This window comes from Perca flavescens, chromosome 2 (genome assembly GCF_004354835.1).
Source record: "Perca flavescens isolate YP-PL-M2 chromosome 2, PFLA_1.0, whole genome shotgun sequence".
NCBI lineage: Eukaryota > Metazoa > Chordata > Actinopteri > Perciformes > Percidae > Perca > Perca flavescens.
Genome location: NC_041332.1, coordinates 23,291,660 through 23,301,649, shown reverse-complemented (window position 1 = coordinate 23,301,649; position 9,990 = coordinate 23,291,660). Strand labels below are relative to the sequence as shown.

Genomic DNA, 9,990 nt, shown 5'->3' with positions numbered 1-9,990 from the left:
AGTGCAGGGTAACTAACCATGGTACGCTGCCTCTAGATCAGTTAGGGGGTTTGGTGCCTATCTCAAGAGGCAAACTGCCGAACTGGCACCTCTCCAGCTGCCAGTCCGCACTCCATACTTGGTTCATATAGGGACTTGAACCCCAAACTGAAGAAAATGTAGAACGCTTCACAAATTTGTGTGTCATCTTTGCGCAGGGGCCATGCTAATCTTTGTGAGCATGTTATCATGCCGGTGTTAGCATTTAACTTAATGCACACATGCTAGCATAGCTGTAGACTCTTAGTCTTGTTGTTACTTCATAGCCATCTGACAGCGTTTGTCAGAAGTCGAGTTATTATTTTCCTTACTTTTCCATAAAAAAATTAGGAGTGAATCTCTGACTGAAGTTCTGAGAAATATCCATGCATGACTAGCATGGCTAAACACGACCCACTGGCTTGACTAGGGGTGAAAAAAGGCACAAAATATACAAAAAAGCCAAGTAAGCGACAGACATTTTGCAAGTCTGTACATTAATATTGCTTTTTTTATTCACACACACACACACGCACACACACACACACGCATGCACGCACACACACACACACACACACACACACACACACACACACACACACACACACACACACACACTACTGTAAACATGAAGAAATATTGATTGAAAGCCGTGCTCCTTGAGGAGGTGAATCCAGTCGTGCCTCCTTGTGTCCGCTTGCGAGAAGCTGCAATACCAAACAGGCCAAATTCGCTCTCCGGTGTAGCCAAGAATCCAGCCAAACATTAACAGGATTATTTGTTAACTATGCATCTCATGGTGACACAGCCTGCCTTGCCATTGCTTTGACCTAATTGGTTCACATGGGGAGAGAATGGGTTCTCATTGGCCCGCAGTCGTTTCAATTGGCAGCCGTGACATTGACTGCAGCGATGAGGGGGGACTGTCATTGTGGGTGGTACTGTAGGAAGCACGGCGGGCAGAGGCCACACACACACACACACAGATACATACACATACAAATACACATACAAACACATACACACAAATATAAGTACACAAACACACACTCTCTCCCTCCCTTTGTCCTTTGCGGAGTAGTGATCGCCCCTCCTCTCATGCCCCTGTGTTCCCCAGGGGAGCCCAAACCTGCTGTGCCATCAGAAGCTCATCCCGTCTTTTTTCTCCTTCCTCAGCCCTAATCTCATCATATCTCATGCATTTGCCCCCCCCTCTCCTCCCCTCCAGTAGCACTGCCACACCACCAGGATTAGGAATATTAAAACTATTCTGTTGATTTCAGGCCTGTGACCTTCCTCAAAAATTCCGCCCTCTTTCTTCAGACAGCCCTATTAATCCCCTTTCCCTCACCTTTTCTTACTTTCTCTCTCTCTGACTATCCAGACGTGATGCTCACTGTCCTGTCAGAAATTCTGCATAGGAATGAAGCAGGGCGTTTTGCGTCAAAGCGAGGTCATTTCAATGGCAATATTGCTGCCGCTATCTTTATTTGGCCAAGAACATTCTGTGAGATCGCATCTAATATTTTGTTTTCTCTTTATGTATCTGTAAAGCATTTAAAAACACAAAGAAAAACTAGTTTCAAACAAAGATGTTTCAGTTCCAGCTTTGCTAAAACTGAACTGCCCATGAAAATGTGATTGCATCCTGCATTTTTATCCCAGCTCTAAATCAAATAGGAAACTGAAATAGATGCAAATTAGTTTTTTTTTTCTTTATTATGATTTCTCACCGAGTGTGCACTCCCTGACTGTATCTCAATATGAATCCATGAAGATTGCTACTGCCTTTGTAAAACCTGAGGGGATTTCAGCATCACATCTTGACAGCAATTAGTGGCACAATCTGTTTCATGCTTGCTGATATACCTATAGGCTCTGGACAGATCTCATACTGAAGTGTTACAATGTTCTGTACATCTTAATATTATTCAACTGTGGAAGAGGAGAAATACACAGGACTCCTACAAAAATCAACTGTGCTTTTTGAGCAGATGTTTCAATCAAAAAAAAAAAAATAACATGATTTTTCACCTTACTGTGGCCTTTCGTGTAACAATCTGGAGTTTTTTTTGTGTCCATGGCTTAATATCTGGGGTGTTAAAGAGATATTTATATCTGTAACATTTTGGTATAAAAAAGGATCAAACAAAAGACAGAAAGACATCCAAATTAGGTTCCAACAATTCAGCTTGCTCTGTTCTTTAATATCAAACATGACAAAAAGAAAACATATCTGTAACATTCACCAAAGCCTGTGATGCCTGTTTTAAACAATAGATTCTTGTACAAAAAACATATAAAATCACAGAAAAGACTTACAGATCCAAACACAAAATGAAGATGAGGAATGCCTTCAAATATTCTAGAGGGGAGGATTTAAAAAAAAAAGTAAAAGAAATGTTTCTTTAAGAAAATGTGTATGTTTTTTATTCAATTTTCTAGTAGTTGCAAACAAAACTTGGTGTTTTTTCCTCTTTGTGTGTTGTGTGTTGTCTTAATATTTGAATGTATTTTACTGCAGTGCAAATTTGCCAAAGATATCATATCACTTGATTTCTCTCCTTTTTTTGTTTATTTTATTTTTCCTGAATTGTGACCAATTTTGTTCAGAAAACTAGAAATAAATGGTGAATTATGCTTATTTTTCACATTTATATTGTTAATATTATTGTTATTTTATTTCCTGAGTTTGAGTTTACTGTGAAATATTAAATTCCAGTTTGCTTGATGCATCTCTTCATACTCAGTCTGTGTACCTGTCCATCTGTCCACCTGAGTGACTGTTGTTGGTGAATTATTCCATATATGTACCTGTAATGTGAAGCTAAGAAGTAATTATTTGTAAATATTTGCCATAATTTTATTGGTCCTTCAGAATAAAAAATAATTTTTTGGAAGTTCTGTGTCCGTACTTAGCTGAAATTGCACTTGTTTTTCATAGAAGCCAACATGCATACAAACAGTTCACACACATACTTATTGCTTAATGCAACATTCCTCAACATCCAGCCTCAGCCTGGATAGGCGGAGACTTCCAGAGCAGGAGGACATTAATGTCTCAGTGTGACCCCGCAGCGCAGCTTTCATCCTGGGGACACCGATCTAATCTTGGGGCATCTATCTGGAGGCAAGGGGGGGCAGCTAAACCCCCTCCCTCTCCTCACCCCACCACTCTGTGGAATGGAGAGAATGGAGTGTCCCAGTGCTGCAGCTCTTGGCTGCTGGCCGAGTCCAGGAGGGGGCAGAGGTGTGTGTGTGTGTGTGTGTGTGTGTGTGTGTGTGTGTGTGTGTGTGTGTGTGTGTGTGTGTGGAATAGAGGAGAGGAGGAGGAAAGGGGAGAAGGGTGATAATAGGACACAAGCCACGACATGGTGACAACACGCCACATACACAGAAAACAGCACAAACCCAGCTTGAGACACAGGCCGGGCTGTCTGCAGCTTGGGTGCATGCCCAGGACACCAGAACAGCACAGTGTATTTGTGTGTGAGTGTGTGTTTGTGTGTGTGTGTGTGTGTGTGTGTGTGTGCACTGTTATCCCAAATTAGTTGATTTTACAAGAAATTGGCATGGAAACCCGTTGCCTTAAACCGTTTACCAGGTTAAGTTGTATTAACACAGAGCGGTAAGTTTATGCATTAGACAAATCAAGTTTACATTAGTAGTCATTACTAAAAATCATTAGTAAACTTAGTTTAGTTGTCTAACATAAGCATGTTAAGTTAAGGTGGCTATGTGTAACTTTCAGTTTGTGTTGATTTCAGCAGCCCCTTTGGACAAAAGCGGTAGTGTTTTTACCCCACTTGCTGTCGTAAACGTCTAGGAGTTAGTAATATGGGGAAGTCATATAGTTAAGATGAATGTTTTGCTCGGACAGAAAACCATTCATTTACAATAAGAGAATACGTTACAGATGCATCGTTTCATTTCATGTGTTGCATACGGTAGCTTAGCCTACTTTGGATGTCTCATAATCTAAACCAGGTATCACTGTCACTGTGTCACGAGCCAAAGCAATAAAAGTTTGTTTCAGCAACCAAAGTAATAATAACTTAGATTAATATAGCGCATTTCATGAAACCCAAGGACGCTTTACACAAAGGGGGACAAGAAAAAAGAAAATAGTAGGCCAACACTAACACGGACTAAAAGGAATAAAACGTCTGCGCTAAGCGGAAGGGGGACGTAATTTAATGTTGGCTACTGACGTACAACCACATCGTGCACTGTGAAATTATTTTATGAATGAAATAGACATATAACATACCTGAGGGCCAATTTTGGGTCAGTTTTGAAACCTGTAATTGTCTCCATCTGTTGAAAGCCTGACTTAAGTTGACTAAGATTTCGCCAGTCACTTTTACCTTTTAGTTGTTCTTCGTTTAATTTCCTTCTTTTCTGTGATGGCCCTGCCCCAGTATCAGTCATTACTACAGCAGATAACTTCTCAAATAAAATTAAAATACAATTAGGCCTATATAAAGAAATCGAGCAAAGGCATTAATAAAAACTATATAAAAATAGCGTTCTTTTCACAGTTAGTCTTGTTTGCTGTTACAGGTTATTTATGATAATCAGATGGAAAATTCCACAGTTTCAGAAACATTTAAAAGTTACATATAGTCACTTCAAACATGCAAAGAAACATAACAAATAAAAAAAAACATTAGGCTACTTATCACTACTAAAGAAATAATTTGTTCATATATCAGCGATCACAGAAGGCTTGTATCAGGTGGATGCCCCAACAGTTTTGTTGTCATTACTTAGAGTTCCTCATGGGTGCAACAGAAACTATGCACTATAGCTTTAAGATCCATGGTTATCTCTGCTTAACATTATCTGTGCACTGCATACTTAAGATGATTATTACAAACAACTAATGTGGTTTAGTAATGCATATGGTTTTTAACAAAACATGAAAGAATAAGTAGTGACCACTAAAAAGTTTAATTACAACTAAATCTAGGTTTGCAGCGTGTGTCTGTGTGTCCATCCATCCATCCATCTTCGGCCGCTTATCCGGTGTCGGGTCGCGGGGGGAGCAGCTCCAGCAGGGGACCCCAAACTTCCCTTTCCCGAGCAACATTAACCAGCTCCGACTGGGGGATCCCGAGGCGTTCCCAGGCCAGGTTGGAGATATAATCCCTCCACCTAGTCCTGGGTCTTCCCCGAGGCCTCCTCCCAGCTGGACGTGCCTGGAACACCTCCCTAGGGAGGCGCCCAGGGGGCATCCTTACCAGATGCCCGAACCAACTCAACTGGCTCCTTTCGACGCAAAGGAGCAGCGGCTCTACTCCGAGCTCCTCACGGATGACTGAGCTTCTCACCCTATCTCTAAGGGAGACGCCAGCCACCCTCCTGAGGAAACCCATTTCGGCCGCTTGTACCCTGGATCTCGTTCTTTCGGTCATGACCCAGCCTTCATGACCATAGGTGAGGGTAGGAACGAAAACTGACCGGTAGATCGAGAGCTTTGCCTTCTGGCTCAGCTCTCTTTTCGTCACAATGGTGCGATAGATTGAATGTAATACCGCACCCGCTGCGCCGATTCTCCGACCAATCTCCCGCTCCATTGTCCCCTCACTCGCGAACAAAACCCCAAGGTACTTGAACTCCTTCACTTGGGGTAAGGACTCATTCCCTACCTGGAGAAGGCATTCCATCGGTTTCCTGCTGAGAACCATGGCCTCCGATTTAGAGGTGCTGATCCTCATCCCAACCGCTTCACACTCGGTTGCGAACCGATCCAGTGAGTGCTGAAGGTCACAGGCCGATGATGCCATCAGGACCACATCATCTGCATGAGATCCCCAGTCCACCAAACTGCAACCCCTCCCCACCCCAACTACGCCTCGATATCCTATCCATAAATATTACAAACAGGATTGGTGACAAAGCGCAGCCCTGGCGGAGGCCAACCCTCACCTGAAACGAGTCCGACTTACTGCCGAGAACCCGGACACAGCTCTCACTTTGGTCGTACAGAGATTGGATGGCCCTGAGTAGAGACCCCCTCACCCCATACTCCCAGCACCTCCCACAGTATCTCCCGGGGACCCGGTCATACGCCTTCTCCAAATCCACAAAACACATGTAGACCGGGTTGGGCATACTCCCAGGCTCCCTCCAGGATCCTTGCGAGAGTGAAGAGCTGGTCCGTTGTTCCACGACCAGGACGGAATCCGCATTGTTCCTCCTCAACCCGAGGTTTGACTATTGGCCGAACCCTCCTTTCCAGCACCTTGGAGTAGACTTTACCAGGGAGGCTGAGAAGTGTGATACCCCTGTAATTGGCACACACCCTCTGGTCCCCCTTTTTAAAAAGGGGAACCACCACCCCAGTCTGCCACTCCTTTGGCACCGTCCCAGACTTCCACGCAATGTTGAAGAAGCGTGTCAACCAGGACAGCCCCTCCACACCCAGAGCCTTGAGCATTTCTGGACGGATCTCATCAATCCCCGGGGCTTTGCCACTGTGGAGTTGTTTGACTACATCAGTGACTTCCGCATGGGAAATCGACGACGATCCCCCGTTATCCTCCAGCTCTGCCTCTAACATAGAGGGCGTATTAGTCAGATTCAGGAGTTCTTCAAAGTGCTCCTTCCACCGCCCTATTACCTCCTCAATTGAGGTCAACAGTGTCCCATCCTTACTGTACACAGCTTGGATTGTTCCCCGCTTCCCCCTCCTGAGGTGGCGAACAGTTTTCCAGAAGCACTTTGGTGCCGACCGAAAGTCCTTCTCCATGTCTTCTCAAACTTCTCCCACACCCGCTGCTTTGCCTCTTTCACGGCAGAGGCTGCAGCCCTTCGGCCCTTCGGTACCCTGCAACTGCCTCCGAGTCCTCCGGGATAACATATCCCGGAAAGACTCCTTCTTCAGTCGGACGGCTTCCCTGACCACCGGTGTCCACCACGGTGTTCGTGGGTTACCGCCCCTTGAGGCACCTAAGACCCTAAGACCACAGCTCCTCGCCGCAGCTTCAGCAATGGAAACTTTGAACATTGTCCACTCGGGTTCAATGCCCCCAGCCTCCACAGGGAGGCACGAAAAGCTCCGCCGGAGGTGTGAGTTGAAAGTCTGTCGGACAGGGGCCTCCTCCAGACGTTCCCAATTTACACGCACTACACGTTTGGGCTTACCAAGTCTGTCCAGAGTCTTCCCCCACCCCCTGACCCAACTCACCACCAGATGGTGATCGGTTGACAGCTCCGCCCCTCTCTTCACCCGAGTGTCCAAAACATACGGCCTCAGATCAGATGAAACGATTATGAAATCAATCATTGACCTTCGGCCTAGGGTGCTCTGGTACCAGGTACACTTATGAGCATCCCTATGTTCGAACATGGTGTTTGTTATAGACAATCCATGACTAGCACAGAAGTCCAACAACAAACAACCAGTCTGGTTTAGATCAGGGAGGCCGTTCCTCCCAATCACGCCTCTCCAGGTGTCTCCATCATTGCCCACGTGTGCGTTGAAGTCCCCCAGCAGAACAATGGAGTCCCCCACTGGCGCCCCATGCAGGACTCCACTCAAGGTCTCCAAGAAGGCCGAATACTCCGAACTCCTGTTTGGTGCATATGCACAAACAACAGTCAGAGTTTTCCCCCCCACAACCCGCAGGCGTAGGGAGGCGACCCTCTCGTCCACCGGGGTAAACTCCAACGTAGCGGCGCTCAGCCGGGGACTTGTGAGTATCCCCACACCCGCCCGGCGCCTCACACCCTGGGCAACTCCGGAGAAGAAAAGAGTCCAACCCCTATCCAGGAGTACGGTTCCAGAACCGAGACTGTGCGTAGAGGTAAGCCCCACCTGATCTAACCAGTAGCGCTCCACCTCCCGCACCAGTTCCGGCTCCTTCCCTCACAGAGAGGTGACGTTCCACGTCCCCAGAGCCAGCGTCTGCTGCCCGGGTCTGGTCCGTCGAGGCCCCTGACCTTCACTGCCACCCATTTGGCAGCGCACCCAACCCCAGCGGTTCCTCCCACAGGTGGTGGGCCCATGGGCTGGAGAGATGGGAGCCACGTAGCTTGTTCGGGCTGTGCCTTGGCCGGGCTCCGTGGCAAACCCGGCCACCAGGCGCTCGCCGACAAGCCCGCCGTCTGGGCCTGGCTCCAGACGGGGGCCCCGGGCTTCCTCCGGGCAGGGTCACTCCATCTCTACCTTGTTTTTCCATAGGGTTTTTGAACCATTCTTTGTCTGGCCCCTCACCTGAGACCACTTTGCCTTGGGAGACCCTACCAGGAGCACAAAGCTCCAGACAACACAACCCTCAGGTTCACAGAGACACACAAACCTCTCCACCACGATAAGGTGATGGTTCACGGAGAGGCTGTGTGTGTGTATTCAAGCTCATTTTGGATACTTGCCAACTAAAGGCATCCCTGTAAAGTTGTGTAAGAACGTATCATATGGTAAAGTATAAACGGTTAAGTGAAAAGTAATGATCACTGTATTATTCCAGCAATCAGGGCTGGATTAACCCTCTAAGGGGCCCGGGGCAAACATGAGCTGTGGGCCCCTAGTGGGCCTTTCCACACATGTTTTGTCCCAGAAACTAACCAGGATTACGGTGTCAGTTAGTTTGTTACAAACTCTTTTATTTAAAGGTGCTTTGTACCAGTGGCATAGGCAGAAATAGTATTTTGAATGGGCCAGTACAAAAGTGAGTGGGCCATTTTCAAAAAGACGTAGAAGTAGCAAAAAGGACAAACTGAAAAAAACAACAATATAGACAAAAACCTGTTGATTTTAACATATTCAGGCTAAAATATATTCGCACCGGCCAAACCAGCAGTATTGACTCTGCACAGCACTGTTATAAAATTAACCATTTTATAGCACAAAGTGGCAACTAAACATGAACCCAAACAGCAGAGAAGGCGTTTACATACTGCACTCAGCTAGAAGCCATCATCAGTGTTCGTGATTTCTTACAAATAGGAAGGTTACTAGGTAACTTAAATAATAACGCAAGAAGCATGAAACACGTTTTACTTAATGTGTACCTCTGTGAGGGCCAGCACTCAAACAAACTCCTCTCTGGCTGATGGGCTGTCAGCTCTGCTGGGGAAATGTCTGCACGTGCTGCAGAAAAGCTCATCCTTATTTACACTGTATTCCACCCAAGAAAACTGTCTATACCACTATAAAGAGAAGCTATTGTTGTCGCGGTAAATTTTAACATGTAGGCAATGTAGGCACAACCATGCCTACATTGTCTAAAAAGCCAGCTAGCTAACGTGAGCTGCTCAAGGCAGCCCGGAGGAAAAATTACAAATCCCACTATGGCCACGCCAAGACCCGCCCTACGAAGTAGCTTGATTGGTTGGGGTTAGGCATTTCACCTCAAGTGGTTAAGGTTAGGATAGCCGATTGGTCAGGGGATAGGACCTGTACAAATCAGGTTACGTTACCTCGCGTAAGCATGGATAAAGTGGACTATGCGCCTGCTTTGCACCAACTTTATGACACCGCCTGTGAAATCAGCCTTAAAATGTAATCTGGAGCTCTGGTGGGAGCTTTGCAAAGTCTGAAAAACTGGGAGTCATGGAGTTTGAAAGATGTGGGTGTTAAGCAAGATGCGACTGAGTTTCAATATGGGGATAGATAGATAGATAGATAGATTTTTATTGATATGGGGACTGTAGGATCCAGTGTTTTTGGAGCTTCCAATACAGACTGAAAGGGGCCTTTATCAACCATTCTCCCTGTGCACTCATGATGCATGTAACAAAAACAATGAATAAGGTATGGATGGAAAATTTCATTTTGCACTGCCGTGTATTAAAAAACTAGGCTATGCTAGTAGACTACTGCAATGTGGCCAAACATTGACTGTTAGTAACAATGTTTGTCTGAAAGTTGCAAAGATGATATATGATCTGTGAGATCACTGTCAGTTTGACAAATAAGGGTTTGACAGTGTTAGTGTTAGACTGTTAGTTAGAAAGCAGTGCCAC

At 45.8% G+C, this 9,990-nt stretch overlaps 1 pseudogene; it reads right to left on the bottom strand.

Moving 5' to 3' along the window:
• Positions 1-152: 152 nt before the first annotated feature.
• LOC114549043 (uncharacterized) lies at positions 153-214 on the bottom strand (annotated as a pseudogene).
• Positions 215-9,990: the final 9,776 nt, after the last annotated feature.